Below are 10,750 nucleotides of genomic sequence, written 5' to 3' on the forward strand. Positions count from 1 at the left end.
AGCTGCTACTATACAGCATTAAAGATTCTAAGGCATTTAGGCTCCTAATCTCCTGTCCACACATACCTGAAGTAGGCCATGAGCATTGTTGGCTATAATCTGCCCAAAATTATATTACCTAATTTTAATAAGTTTCTCTCTCTTAATGATCATTTTGTATCAGGAGAGAATAAGCAGTCCCTTGGGATCCAGTTTGTTTCTCTTTGGGCCTTTTTAATTTGCTAGTTTCTCAGCCCTTGATGCCAGCTCCCCACACACTCAGAATCATATAAATCACAATTTTATCTAATCCTCATCTTTTCTAATAAAAAGAGAGCCCATTTCTCTCCTAGCATTATGTCAGTATTCCTCTTGGAAGTCCCATGGAGCCGCATCCGATTCATACCAGCATACAAAAATGACTGGAGCACAGCAATCTTTTGGTCGCCTTCATTCAAACCCTTTAGTCTCTTTTGCTGTTACCCATCTTTCCCACAAATCCAACCTGATGCCTACTAACACAATGCACAGCACGCTGTCTCGAGACTCACTGTTTATGCTACTCTTGACACTTCTCTTTTCTCTGCCCCCTACCATGTCAGTGCTTTATTTAGTCTTCTGACTTGTGCCAAACACTGAAGTTACAGTCTGAGTTTTCAGTTTACTCATATCCCTAGCTCTTTTTCTTATTCTATAGCTGCCTCCTCCCTTTCCTCATAAACATTATCAGGTATGAATAACTCAGTCTTTTTCATACCTGCCATGTATTTACATAATGGACAACTGTAGTTTATTTTCCTTTTCCCCCTCTCACTAAAACCTGGCAGCTCACAATGCTCGGTCCTTGTGCATTTGCACATCGTCTGGGATAATCTGGACCTCACAGTGACACGGGGGTTAAGAAATATGAAGCTTATTTTGGCTCTGTTGTGATTCTGACTCCTAGCAGCCAACTTGCCTCTTTTAAAATGTCATTTTTCAGCAAAACCCACAGGCTTTAAGACTTTAATTCATCCCAAAACTACATGCAGATGAACAGGCTCCAGCCAGCTCTCACTTGCCATGAAGCCAACATGCTAATAGAGCTCCATCTTTGCTTTCAAAAACCTCATGACAGGCTAATTAGTTTAATAGTCCAGACTTCTCTTTGGTTGGCTTCAGTTCCCTTCCCAGAAAGCTTCCCCTAGCTCTTTACAATATCTTGAAACTGGTTTTCACTATCTCAAACCGTTACTGTTCTTGACAGTCTGTCTCAGGATTTTCCACGTACCAACCTTTTCCATCACCAAGGCAAGCCAGATGCTATCAGGAGAGAAGAAGAAAAAAATAAGGAGCGACAGATCCTTTTGGTAATTCCCCAATACCTCCAAAACCTGGTAAACAGGACGTTATTCTGCTGGCAATAACACCCTCAAACAGCTACAGGGACACAATTCAACAGGCTACATGTCTAACCACAGTACCATGGGGCAAGGACAAACTTTCTGAACCTTGTTTCACAACAACCAATCAAGTTTGAAAGCATTGGCTTGGGTGAAACACTCTGCAGTGCATTTCTCTCTTCTCTAGTCTCCCTTTTCTAGTAACAGCAAAATCTTTTGTGCAACTTTACACTTTTCTCCAACTTTTTTATTTTTTATTTTTAAAGATTGGAAGTACTGGAAGGCAGAGACAGTCTCTTTTGACACATTAGTACAGCACTTGACATAATGCTGCTAGCAGGCTACGACATTTCGTTTTCAGTATGAGAACTGGTTAGAATTTCAGTGAAGTGCTCAGAAGTTGCACTGTTTCCCTCTAAATATGCTACTACCAATAGTAAATCCTTCACTGAGAACATCCAGGAGGTTCATGCAGGAAGGTTTTAGACAGCAGGAATCAACTTTATCCCCTTTGTAATAAAACTGACTGGAGTAATTTTCAAACTACAGACACAGTGAAACATCTGTGGGAGTTAAACAAAAAAAAAAAAAAGCGTGCTAAAGATCTGTCAAGAGAAGATAAAGATCAAGTCAAGAGAAATTTAAGTCCAGAAGAAGGCTGCTACTTATTTCTACTTCTAAATGGAAACAGGATTCTTTGAAAAATCTGACTCAATACGCACCCACTCAGGGTCACACAGAACAGCTCAGAGCTGATGGGAGGACACAGCTCTAGTGGCCACCATCACCAGATGGTTTAGTCAATGACATGCCATCCACAACGGTACTTACTTATAAGCCAGCATACTTGCAGGTAGTTTGACAAAAAAATGTAAATGCCTTTCATAGGCATTTATCAAGAGGGTTTTTCCTTGCCATAGAGGGTTTGTTACAGTGCTGATCAGCTGCTTGATTTTTGCACAGATTCTAGTATTTGTAGATCTTCTCTTAGAACAGGGTGGTATCTCATCTTGTTTGAGTGCGAATGGAATAAATCTAAACATGCTTAGAGGTATTTGGCACAGTAAGCTATTTGTTCATTAGGAAGAAAAAAAAGCATGTTTTTACCAAATTCAGGACACTATGGAAGAACCTGGAGTTCTCTATTTGCGCTGAAATCAACCATCTTAACACATTCGGTCCTCTTCTGCCCACAAGACACTTACCGAGTTTGGAGAAAAACAACTTAAGTCTTAAAATACCGTAACTTTTTCTATATTACTATCTCAAAGATCCAAGGCAAAATTTCTCATTTAGTCTCAGTTCAAGACAAATTTCTAAATTCCAGTTTTCTTCTTTACCTACTTTAGCTTTTTTGTTGAAATTTAATTCAGAGGGAAGAAGGGGGGCATGACAGCCATTTTAGAGTAGTAACTATGAGCTGGCACACTCTTTTAAGAACCCAGGGTGCTTCTACCACGTCCTCACAATTTACAGGGACAAGCACCTATGACATTTTGGACAAAATCTGGTTCATGAAGCAATTTCTATGCTATTGAAAAAGCCTCAGCCAAACATCTGTCCTATGTTACCACTGCAGTTTTCGATCCCTTAACTTTGTTTCCAAATCACATTTTTTGGGTCTTTCAGAAAATGGCAGGTATTCCTGACATGACTGATCTCAGGGGGCAGGGGGGGAACACCAAACCAAACCACCACCATCTTGGAGGTATACCATTTGTGAGTTAAAGAGGAGAGTGAGCTCTCAGTGCTGAGGGCTTTCTGTCCAGGTGACGGTTGTCAGACTACTCTTCCAGAAGAGAGGCCAAGAACTCCACAGTGTATATTCCCTGGCAGCAAATCCTGCTTGCTCATCTACATAGGCTGTGGCAACTGCTGGCCAAGGGCAGCGTTGGGCTGGGCAAGCATGACACTGAGCTGGACCCCTGCCTACAGCAAAGCCCATCTCCCTGGCTGATTTCTCAGTTTCAGCACAGTGAACAATTTTAGAAACAGATGCCAGTAAATCCAGGAGCACTTGAACTTTCTCAACCAACCCACCAATGCATACTGGAGTAAGAAAAGAAAGAGCGAACTGTTCCAGACTACGAAGTACCAAAGCAGTACTTGCTTGGGGCAGACCTACCTTCTGACAGGCATGAAGAAAGATATTTTCTTCACAGCTCCCCTCCCTAGAGGTCCTCAGCATATAATCCACTTGATCAAGCCATGCAATAAAGAAGGAGCAGGGAGAACAGCACCTGGATCTAAAGTTATCTCATATTTAGTTGAAACTTAGCAGCCACTCCACTTTCAGCCCCCAGGGAGAAAAAGTCAGTGTAGATTGTCATTCACAGAAGAAATGAATCTATAGAATAAAGGCTTTTCCAACCCGTCTACCAACACCAGTGAAGAGTTTTGCATAGAGGATGCGTGCTTTCTTACATGGAAGCATCATGGCTATGCTCCAAGCTGCTGGTTCCATAGGAGCTATACAGAGAGGTTCCCACGGCCAACAATACCTTGGGGACTTGAAAGGAAGCTACAAGAATTCTTCGCTATTAAAAAATGCACTCACTTCTCTTCAAGGGAAGGCACAAAGGAGAGAGGTTCCCATACAAAGTAACATGCATGAGGTTGGGCTGGAAGACCTTTTGAAGCCACATCTTACATAGCTTCCTGAAACTGTCTTCAATCCCTGCTGAATCTTGCCCCTCTAATTCTTCATGCAAGGCATGGAGCTTTGAGTTCACACTCATTTAATTGGGCTTAATGTCTAAATGTTTTGAGCATTGCTTGGGGAACAGCAAAGGAAACCTGGCAGCAAGAAGTTGAGAAAAGGAAAGAAAAAAATTAAATCTCTGACCCTTTGAGAAATCAGGGAACCAAACAAGCATCCTATCGATCCTGCAAAGTTTAAAGGAATTCTATCATCAGGGATCAAAATCTGGCTCCTAAAACTCATGTATAATCCCTAAAATAAAGCTCTGGCTGCTTCCCACCAAATGCATCAATTTCTGCCTAGATCCCATAGAACTGGCATGCTTATAATGGAAGCCATAATTAATAGTGTTTCAACAAAACAATACATGGGAATTTAGCCATGTCTCTCTGCTCAATTGAAAGGGAAGTCCTACAGCTAAAAATCTCAGCCTTCCTCTTGGGAAGAACAGAACAATGAATCTCGCTGTAGAGTGACATATTCCAGGCAATTACAAGAGCTTCAAACCTCAAAGCCACACTCTGAGCATGACTGGAACATAAATAGATTAGCAACTGCTAAGGATTGCTCTCCTACTAATTTGGAAAGCATGCTCCCACTTCGCTTTTGTAGCCTTTAATGATGCACAACCATTCTTTTAACAAGAAAAAGCCATTTCACATTTTTATAAATATCCCGAATGCTTCATGTTACCCTTAGTTACCCTTCATCCCTCTGTTCACTACAATGCTGCCGACTAAATGGAGTCATGTTTTCCAGCACATTACAGTCTTGCCTTAAGCAGAGTAAACCCCATACCACTTCCTTCACTTACATCATCCTCCAGGCAGGTAGAGGAAAGATAGGACTTGTTTTGCCCTGGAGCCCTGGTCAAAACCACCCCTCCCTCTCTGATCAGCAGCCTTCAGAGGAAAACGGATGTGGCAAGAGCTGATTCTAGGTTCTGAAGTAAATTCTGTGAACGCTAAATGACAACCTATGGCTCTCTCAAAATGCTTAACAAAGCAAGTAGCGCCCCTAAGTCTGTTGCATTGACTGGGAAAGTGTCAGAGCAGCACAGAACTGCAAAGTTATTTGTAGAAGGTCACCCAGCAATTTGTTATCAGAGGTATTACTTGTAAGTGATACCCAGATGGCTCTATCACAATTCTGCAGGCAACCTTGCCTTTCTATCTCAAACTGCGCCCCCCCCGCGCCCCCCCCCCCCCCCAAAAAAAAAAAAACAAACCCCAACCCAAATCCCCACTTCCATCAGAGCAGGCTGAGCTAGAATCTGAAAGTACACTGTAGTTCTTCACAGTGTCTACCAGCTAGTGTAGGTAGGTCACTACTCAGCATGCTGACTTTTCTGGATCTCTGTTCTGAGCACAAGAGTAAATGTGCTTTGCAGGATTGGGTATCCAGCCTGAAGGCCATTAAGGCCACTGGGGAATTAACTGCCTACAAGTAGGCACCACAATGCTCCGCTTTTACAGATCCTCAGAAGTCTTTTACAAGTCTTCAGAATTATGTAGGCACCGTCAGGTTAGATCTGTAAAAGCAGTGGTGCCTACATAATTTTGAAGACTTAATTCGTGGACCTTGCAAACCCATGCTGGTCACACAAATACCTTTACTCATCTGGCCAAGGCATCCATTACTCTAAATTGCTAAGCACCTGCTATTCCTACTGACCTTTAAGATCAGCGCAGCTACAGAGGTTCCACATGACTTCGACTGTGATTCCACAGTATTTAACATGAGAGATGCAAGTCACGACATCCTGTACAGGAGTACAAATTTGAGTGAGATCTGGAACACACGACCACCTTTCCGTCAAATCAGTCACAAGTACATGAGACAGCACTTATGCCAACTATGGGAAAACAAATGATACTCAACTGTCATAAAGCTTACAAAAATATTTGAGCACATTTAAATAAGTTTATGGGGCTACAACATCTTCTTCTGACACCAGGAGCTCTAAAGTTGGATTAAGTATCTAACTGAAAAACAGGCTCAAGAACCAATGTATCACTGCTTGGTTTTGTGCCTGCTCTGCAAAAGCTGACCATTTAAACTCTTAATTTGCTTTGATAACAAAGAAGAAACCTCTCTTCATAAATTGTAGTCAGTGTTGTCCCAATGGCAGTGTGGTGCCTAGTTCAGTAAGGCTTTTATCCCAGTGCCAAATTGCAAGAACTTTTGAAAATTGCAATGTAACAGCACTAGCTTTCCATAGAGCCTTAAGCTATAACCTTTTAACAATGCATACTCAATTTGGTAGCACTGAAGAAAGGTAAAAACTTCAACAGTGACAAAAGATTAGAAATACTTGTCTTTGTGATAAATCAATAAATGTGCTATTTTTCACCTGCAATCGCGTAATAAAACTTAGTCCTTTTGCATTCTCTGCTGGCATACGATTCAGAAAGATTGTTGTTATCTAGTGAACCTAGACATCTGGCTTAGACATTAACAACAATAATATTAATATCAGTGGTTATCTATATTTTACAGTGGGGGGACAGAACAGCAAATACCACTGCTTAGGATATTTTTCAATTACCCAAGTAAAACATACCCATATTCTAATAACTAAAGCCCACTAAATTGTTCTAATAAAGCCAGCTAAAAGAAACTGGGCATAGCCAAGGGACCCTGTACCTTGCTCTCTGGAAAGCTGAAAACTGCTCAAGTCACTTTGGCTCCCCTTTTTTGCTCCTGTATATGGCTGCATTAAAACAAATATTTTTAAGCAGTGCTGGAAGCTACTTCCAAGGATGAAACAGAGGCCACTCATTTATGAAGAGTTGCCTCAGTTTATAGTAGATATTTCTGAAATTCTTGTTAATATTCAGAAGGTGGTTATTTAATAGCCAACTAATTGAATTAGTCTCTGTTTTTGCTCTTTAAGCTCTATTCTGTGAATAAAAATGATTAAGAGAAACAGTTCAAGCACATTCTAGTATAGCTACCACATAAAGAAATACTAAAGACAGAGTCAATTGCATGCATTAATCTTTAATTAACAGCATCAGGGGAACTATAATCTAGTAGCTAGAGTACTGGACTAGCTACGAAAAGCCTTCATTCTAATCCCAGATCAGCCACTGATTTGCTATGCACCTCCCATGAGAGGGGGAAAAGAAATACCCCTCTAAGCTCTCATTTTCCTTTTTACCTTTTGTCTGCCTTACCTATTTATTTTTGCAGTAATTGTAGCAGGGGCGCTCTCTACGTGTGCAAAACTTCACACCGGCTCTGCAGCACTGGGTGAGCAGCCCAACTGCTAATTGCAATTAACAGCAATATCAACATCATCCAACCTATCTCAAGACAGTTTTAAATCTTTGGTGTTTCTGTAGCGCACTCAGAAACCTTACAGATAAACCAATAAGAGGCAGCCTGTGGCAAGGAATAATAAAAGCACACAAATTACTTCCAACAAAAACATTATAACCCATCTTTGAGCAATCTCACTCACTCCCACAATTGCTATGCAATCCCCAGGCTGATGACATATGAACCTGTTTTCTTGTTGGCGTTCGTCCAGACATCCAACTTTACATCTTGGCTAGCCTCCCCAAAATGGATATTCTCCCCAGTAAACGACAGCACGATGCAGCCAAAACAAAGCTCATGCTTCTCTTTCCATTAAGCCCTGTCACCTCCCTTTCAAGCAGCCTTAGATTAGCATTCATTCTCGTCTCTCCTGCATTCCCCAGATCTAAGCTGTGCCAAATCTTGCTGCTCTCCCTCTGCAACCACAGCATCTCTAGAATGTATTCCGATAGTGAAAGTTCTTTTTCTCATCCTTATCTCTAACTTTCTCAGAGTCCCCCATGCTAATGTTCCCTTCTTCACACAAAATACTATCACCACTGTTAGGCTCCTATTCTTGCCATTATGGGACACATAGGTTTATTTCTCCAGACAGGTTCCTGACTCAGTCAGCATTTGCAAACTAAAAAGGCAAATATATTCTATTTAGAGTGATTTTGCATAACACATGCTATCCAACTGCCTCAGCTTTTGTCTCCCCTTTGTCACCGTGAAATTTTGTTCTCTATTTGTTCCATACCCACCGATTTCTGAATATACATAACCACTTACTCAAACATGTGGCTGGAAAAGCACATGATCTCTGTGGCCCATTCACAGCTGGTTCTGCTACCCCCCAGTAACCTCTCAACAAAACTCCCTTTCCTTCCACCAGCTGAGAGGCAGGAATGCACAGCTTGGTAGAAGGGCTGAGGTTAAAGCAGAGCAGAGTTCCCTAGCTCTCAAGGAGTGCCTTATCACTGTCCGCATACCAAGACAACAAAAACCTCTACTTCTCATGCATCCAGCTTGCCCCAGGCTTGTCTCTGCATTCAGATATTTGGCTCTCCTTCCCCATGGTAGATAACTAACACTCCCCAGAGGCAAAACTTCTTAGTCAGCACTCAGCCCTTTGATCTCAGAAGCAGCTGGTGCACAGCTGCTCCCCATTACTTTCACAGCTCTCAGGAACCTTTTGGATTTTCCTGTCCTCCCTCACAGGCAGGCACAAAGGGCAAGACCACCACCAGCAGCCATCTTTCATTCTCATGCAAAAACTTTTATCTCCATCTCATGTGCCCTGCCCAATTCTTCCTTGAATTACTGCCTACCTGGCCCAGTCCCAGCTCTTCCCTCCTAATCTGTTCCCCAAGCATGCGAGCAATGCCTTCACGTTTGTTTTCTGAGCAAGGGTCTCTCCCATGCTTGGGAGTCTCCTAGAGAGACGGAGTACTCCATCTGTCCTTACAGACGGTAGGGAACAGGCTGCTGTCCCTCATCCCAGGAAAATCTTCCCTCAGGTCACAGTTGTTTGCAGGTGGCAAGAAAGAAGTCAGTTCCACCCCCCAGTTCCTCTTCTGTGCAACTACAAAGCCCAGCAAGCACAGGAAAGCCTGCCTTCTAAGAGGCAGGCACACCATTGGACCTTGCTAGGAAAGCATGGCTCTGGCTAACGCAGCATCATCTCACAGAGTCTAAGAGTAGACTGACTGCAGTAACTATTAACAGCACAAGGTTTTCAGTGGTACTTTGTACAGGTTTAAAGAAACCGGAGAAAAGCCAGAAACCAACTCAGCATCTCAAGTACGTTGCAAGATCCAGAAACAGGATTTTAATCCCTTCCTTAGCTGGAAAAGCCATTTGAAACAACCACCAGAAGACAACTAGGGATTGTAGGATACAGCACAGCCAAATGACTCTGCCTGTAACACTGAGCTTTGAGAAATATTTACAGTCTCTTGCCTATGTAGATTGGAGGCAAAGGGAACTGTTGACCAATCTGATGAGATTTCCCTAGATATCCATACGAGATTAACCTTAATACTCGCATGCTGAGGAGAACTGATAGAGCTGAAATGCCTGCTTCTCAACTTGCCTTCCAGGATTGTCTCAGTGAGGCTATCACTGTGTACCCACCAGCACTTCTGCGGCAGCTACTTCATCGGTGATCCCAAGGTGCTCTGCAACCGGGTGCCAATTAGAAAAACGCCTTCCCCTGGTCCTACTGCTGCCATTTTGGAGCCAAGGCCAATAGCTGCTGCACTCCTGCTGGGAGTATTAGGAAGCATACGCATAAGACTTCACTCCTTTCTCTCAGTTAGTAAGGGAAACAAACCCACCAATACAAGATTCCTACTTGTGGATGGCATTTGTTTTTTTTTCCAAGCAGCATACATTACACTTGTTTGTGTGCGTATATACGCATTGTGGGGGAAATAGTTTTACTAGAATCTGACAGAAAGATGAGCACATTCACTGGAGAGGCTACAAAATTCATCCAACTTTTCATAAAGATTTAAGATTTTTAACTTTGTATTAGAACTTTTGCTGCAGGTGTAACTTCCAGGAAAAGCCCAAGCTTTTAAGAGACCTTCTGATCAAGGGGAAAAAGGAAGACACTTCTGGTTACTAGTCTCTTGTGAAAGTTGACACTTGGCATAATCCCTCAACAGACACTTTCAAAAGCAGATTTTAGCCAACAACTGAAGCCATTTGCACTGATGCATAGTAATAAAACATAATGTTCGAGCCAGCCATGTTAAATATTTACTAGTCAAGAGTCAAGCTAAGAACTTTCCCAGACTCTTGTCCATTCAGTTTGTCATTGTGTGAGTCTATGTCTGTACATGTGACAAGGTGGCACTTAACCTACTAGAAACATCTCATGGCAGGATAATTTTGAAAAACAATGTAATTATTTAGAAAACTGTTTGCTGATTTGTCAGAGTTGTGTTTGTGGAATGTGTAACAAAACTTGAGCAAAAGGGGTTATGTTTAGTGGAAGTTTATGACAAACAAATACCAGCCAGTAAATCATCCTCACTGAAGAGAGCCAATAAACAGATAAAGAAAGCTCAACTGCTTCCCATGGGCTTTCTGCTTTACTTGTGCCACTCACCCTGACAGGAGATCTTGATGTTTCCACTACAGCTATGCCCTAACTTCCACTACCAATCTCTTGCTCCATCAGGTGAACAACTTCCATTTTAGCACTGCATTGGTACTTTAATGATACCCACTCCATAAGACAAAACCCAAATAATGCCCATCCCCCTGCCCCCCCCCCCCCCAACCTTTCATGGATTTCAACCGGAGTTAACCTGGATTCTTTATAGCTGCCTATGCTCTCAGCATTACTACTTATTGTTAACAAAACCTGTTTCAC

Source organism: Aptenodytes patagonicus, chromosome 2 (genome assembly GCF_965638725.1).
Source record: "Aptenodytes patagonicus chromosome 2, bAptPat1.pri.cur, whole genome shotgun sequence".
Taxonomy (NCBI): Eukaryota; Metazoa; Chordata; class Aves; order Sphenisciformes; family Spheniscidae; genus Aptenodytes; species Aptenodytes patagonicus.